Below are 5,938 nucleotides of genomic sequence, written 5' to 3' on the forward strand. Positions count from 1 at the left end.
TCAAATGGGCTACATGAAAAACGGACAGGTTAAGTTCAAAGAGACATACCCCGTATTTGTTTATTGCGAATGTCGAATCCATTAAGATGATTGAGTCATGCGAGAATCGTACCATCATGTCAATTATCCAAGCCATTTGTATTCCCATAATGAAAGGTTTGTCGGCACCTTGTGGCTGCTGGAATTTTTTTTTTTTTGCCTCATCCTATTTTTTCCATTCTAAGATGTTAGTGGCATCGTGCACATGCTTTCATGACTGAATAAAATGGACCCTCGTCGCTGCGTTGATAACATCCTTGCGTGTCACGAATGAATCTCTCTTCTTCAACATGTCATGAAAAATGAGATCATCAAGATGTCTGCCCACAATAGCATCCACACTCACATCCATCAGCAATAGCCTCTTTATATATTCTTTGCATTCATCAGAAAGGTTTGGTGCAAATTGAGAGCACAGCTCATTGCTGGTATCATCGATGCCATGACAAGCTTCACCATTCTTGTCTACATGCAATGGTTGCTTGAATATCAAGATGGCCACATCTACCCTACCATATAACACCTTAACAATGAAGTGGCATGTACAACCTCTCTTTTTTTGATATGTCCACATGCGCTTCTTATTCGGTGACTTCTTCCTGTTGTCTTCTGGTCCATATGAACACCAATGCCTTCAAAAAACAACTCTCCTATTATCAACAACAATCATTATGTCATTAAACATAGACAAAGAATATGAAAGAATGTGTCTACGAACCAGTTGTACATCTTTGTTGTATGCATGTTGTGCAGAGCACTATCCTGCTTTGTGTGTTGCTTTCGGAGAAATTGGGTTTCAACACCTTCACGCAACAATTCCCCTCTCACAAATGCATCCAATCTACCCAAGGGAATTGCTGCACACAAGTCTGACGTTGAATCATTTTTGACACAAATTGGCGTCCATTGAATATCCCTTGAATAGAAATGACGCAAACCTTCACCACCATCTTCAACTTCCAATACCATAATGTCCCACCATTTCCGGTGTTTTCCCATTCTCGTCCTGCACATATCGGAGAAAGAAAGAGATATCATAAACAATAAACAGCCACAGTGATTATATCTTCAGTGTGATACTATTTTGAGATATTGGTTGATGTCAAATGTGTTTGCCATGATATTGGTCGCTTCGCACATATGACTAAATCTACTTTACCATTAGACCTTCATCCTGCCCATCCTATTAGCACATATTTTTACAAAATAGTTTTGTGCTATATGTGGACACTTTTAGTTTCATCATAAGAGCATTTAGTGGTGGATTGTATGTACAGGTGATATGTTGTAGTATCTTCATGAAAAAGCATCACTTCGGCTTATTGAAGGGAATGTTGAGTGTTCAACAGGTCTGATTTGGAGCTACAGTAGCCGAGGCCATCTGAAATATGCCTCCAATTCACTTGACCTTTGTTCATACTCATCGGTTTAAATCTGAAGGCAGGCCCATCGGAGAAAAACACCATATCGGGATAGTGCAAAAAATAGTTAGATCGATTCCCGATGACATGGAGAATCGAAAGGTGGAACCATCGGTATTACCTAAATTGATAAATCAAACTCAGAAGCATAAAGCATAAAAGTGCATCGGAGACTCATCAGGACTTCGAGAGGAATAGAAAAATGCTATTCCGACCTCCAATGAAGATAAAAGCACCTGCGGGGATGTCAATGTAAACTATACCGATAAAGTAAACATGCATTAGGACTCATCGAGACATCGGAAGAAGAAATTTTATGCTATGCCGAGTCCCAATAGGTCTATTAAGGCAGATGTAGACTTGCTAGGAGTTCTTTGGGGTGATTTATGCCGATAAGGCAGGGGACTTACTCACAATGCAAACTGGTATATTGAGATCATCAGGGCATTGGAGGGACATAAATTGAACTATGCTGATACCCGATGGGACATATCCGACTATGTTTCGGCTATCGGGAGGGGTCGGATGCGGCTATTCTAGCTCCAAAACGGACGCGTCTATTCTGGCTCCAAAACAGCAGTATGGATTGACTAACACGCATGTTAGTAGCACGTTTTACACCGTCGATTTTGCAATAAATGATTATTATTGACTAACACATTGCTATCACGTTGTACTAACGAGCCAGAATAGGGACCTTTCGTACAGTGTGTTAGTGAGAGGTTAGTCAATCACAACTGTTAACTACAAAAAATTTTGTAGTTAAAATTTTAATTGTAAAAAATTTTGTAGTTAAAAATGTTTTTCCCATTATTGGCTAAGTCTGCAAAAAAATTTGAGTCTGGTGTGTTCTTGTTGCTCCAAGACAGCTTTAAGTCCAAATGGGTTTAGGGTTTAGGTTTTAAAATCGCTTTAGTAACTGATAAAACCCTCTAGTTTCTATTCATGCGTTACTTTATTCACTTAAGTAATGGGTCTTGGGGTCATGAGAAGTGTCCCCCCTTGTCATTTGCCTAGGCAGTCATTCAATAATCGTAAAAATTCTTTGCCTTATCTCTTTTTCCTTCAAATGTTGTCGGGCACAGTAAGTGTCGTGCAGCTCTCAGATGGATCTACAACTTTCGCCATTTTGTTAGGCGAAGTTGTGAGTGCTTTAAGATTTGCGAAATAGCGAAAGGAAAAAACATGTTCAATGGTGCGCATTTGGTCTGGTTTAAAGAAGCTTCATCTCATTCAAGATCTAATAGCTGGCGTTGATTCGCAGCCGAAACCAGCAAGCAAATTACTTTTCATGAAATGGCGAAATGACTAGACCTTCCAGGTGGCGATAAAGGAAATGGATCCCGCTGATTTTTTAGCAAGTAAAGAGGTGACACGTAATGGACCAAACACCAGATGGATAGTGCTCATGTTTTAAAACTTGCGAAATCGCAAAAGGTTTTTGGGGCCCAAAGAATAGATAAAGCATGAAGTTTAAAAGGGGTTCAACTCCGTTTTGATCCAAGGGCTCACGTTGTTTCATAGCTGCGAGTTCCATCCGATCGGATGCCTGGTGTGATTTCATTTGGCGAAATTGCTCACATGTTATGCTTTGCAAAATGGCAAAAGAGCGAAAAGAATGTGTCGTGACCCGTTCGACCGAAAATTTCAAATTCTTTCATGAATTCAATTCTGAAGGGACAGCCAAAGCATGTGGTATCAATGTCACAGTTAAGAGCCCTACTACCATATATGATTCTGCATCAATTCAATGAAGGCATTATTCTGAAGAGTAGTTGCAGAGCGAAATTTTCTTCAAGCAAAAATAGGTTTTCTTGTACTTCTACTTCGCAATTACTTGACAAAGTGTTTCAATTGAGGTTTTGATTTATTGTTGAACAGTTGGGGTAGTAATTAGATTACTCGCATAGTTATATAAGATGGCACCTAAAAGAGAATTCTCAGGAAGGGTGAACTACCAAGAAAGGGCTATCTGTGATGATTTCCTTGAACAGTTGACAATGTCAACTAATGCAGCAGCTAAGGCAAAGGAACTAGTGCCAAGAGCTTCTCGCTTGAAAATTGGACAGGGATTATATGATAAGGGTAACTGGTTGAGAGACCCACAGGTTGGGTTGTCTGGGTTAGGGTTATTCAAAGTTGGATTTGGCATGAGAAATTCCCCAGCTCCAATGAACAACACCTAGGAGTTAGATGTGGGAAAATTGGTAGTTTCAGGAGTATTCATGGATGTAGACCTCCTGACTCAAATTGCACATATTTATGACCCGATTACAAAGAGGATTAAGGACATAAATGGAAAAACCCTCATCGAGATTAATGATGAGGAGTTCAGAAATGCATTCAGCCTTAGTGAAGTAACCAATTATTTGGAACCCATCAACTTCAAATCATTGGCTCAGGTCTACAATGCATAGAGGAATCACCTTAGAAATGGGCCTCTTAAAGAGTTTTTTGTTAAGATAGCTGGATTAACTGTTGTCGGACCCAATAATATGGAGCCTTTCTCCTTGAATTTGTTCATCCTTACAGCTAAGGGATTATACTGGTCACTCTGCCAAATTCTCGGAGAAGATGCTGAACCAAATATGCCAACTCATTATATGTTAATGATTGCTCAGATTTTGAATCCTTCTCTGGCAGCGACATTTGATTATGCCCCTTATATCACTGATGCAATCCATGAAGGATTGATAGGAATAAAGAATGGGAAAGTGGATAGGCCCTTTGGATGGTATTCCCTCCTCATGCACCTGTTTCTTTTCAAGGGTGGTGATTACTTTGCAGATGGGATGGATCTTGTAAAAGAGAAGGATGGAGAAAAGATGCCAGTTTAGTTATGGACTATAGTGTTGTCATGGGATAGAGAAGATGCTAGCTTCTTAAAGTTTGATAAGTGTTTTGCATCTAAGATTAGGACTCTCATCTATTTAGAGAATCCAAGAGTCCCCAAGGTTCTTTTGGAAAGTATTAGGCCAAAAGAATTTGCTGATGATATAAAAATTGTCCACAATTGGGGTGATATCTTCTTATACCCTGTCTCCACAGTGTTCAGAGTATATGGTTTCAAAGGAACCCCATTTTTGTTTCCCTATCAGGTCCCTCTCAAGGTGGGAATTGCAGAAGTCCTCAGATAGATTGGTAGTGTGCAAGAGGCAGAGCTGACAGGCAGAGGTAAAGGGACCATTTTCCCTATAGTTACCGTAGCCCACCAATTTGTAATAACTAAAGGAGGTTGGAAATGCTTTGAGGATTTTCTTTGACCTTATCACTTATCCACTGCAGTATCTAGGTGTGTCGATCCTGAAGATTTCTTCAATGACATGTTCAGAAAGAGGGTCGTATGCAGAGGTAGACCCCATCAATTCCAGTTTCCTGAAGACCTCATTAGGAATGAGTTTGATCTAGATGAGCAAGAGCCGAGGAAGGAAAAGTGGGTGGCTTATAAAAAATCCTTAGACTTTGTACACCAATTTGATACCAGCTATGAATTGTCTACCTTCCACCCTTTTGGGGAGAAAATAAAGTTCTTAATTCTTTGTTTTGAGGATGTGATGCAAACTTTGAAAGAAAAGAGGGAGGTTCTAATTAAAAACAACCCTAAGAAAACAATATTGGTTCTAAGTAGGTCCACATATGCCAAAGAAATCCCTCGTGGTGACTACATGTTGCACAACAAGTCCAATTACAGTGTGTTAATGCCTACAATAGGGGAGCCCTCTACCTCAAAAGGGAAGAGGAAGATACAGGATGTCATTGACATTCAAGATAGCCCAAAGAAACAAAGAGTGGGAAAAGAAATATAATCTGATGAACCTTTGTATTTCCCATCTCAATCCCCTATTCATATAGGAGATGAACAGGTTGTAGCTGAGCAATTGCTACAATTAGGTAGACTTGGAGAGATAGCTTACACTTATGATGAAGTGGAGGAGGGAATTCTAGAAGAGCCCCTCACAGCTAAGATGAACATTACTGTTAATGAATTCAAAGGCGAGGAGTGGGATCCTAAGATCAAAAAGGCCAGTGAAGACTTCTTGGCTGATAATAATTTTGTCACATCAGAAGCTTTCATGCAATTTGTGTGGAAGCAAAACATTGACAAATATAATGCAAGGTGTGAAAAGAGAAAAGGTGAGCAGCCCGACAAAGATCCAGTTGTTGTTGAGGAGGAAATAAAGCAAGAAATGATTGATGAGTTTAAGACCATCACTCTTGAGCAAGGAAGAGACATGGTGGCATAGGCTGAGGTACTCATTCTCCCCAAGTGGGACATAGCAGATGCCTTGGTATTGGAGGCAGTAAGAAAAGAGACCAAACCTATGGAGGGAGTCACTTTCAGCAAAGACAATGCTGCATTGGTCATGTGGTCTCTTAAGAGAGATGAAAATAAGAGAAATAAAGTCACCCCAGGGTCAAGTTACCTTGGTGGAATGATAGTAAAAAGAGTGCAGAACACTAGGGTAGTGGAAGCTGCT

The sequence above is a fragment of the Cryptomeria japonica genome, chromosome 10, assembly GCF_030272615.1.
Source record: "Cryptomeria japonica chromosome 10, Sugi_1.0, whole genome shotgun sequence".
Classification (NCBI taxonomy): Eukaryota; Viridiplantae; Streptophyta; class Pinopsida; order Cupressales; family Cupressaceae; genus Cryptomeria; species Cryptomeria japonica.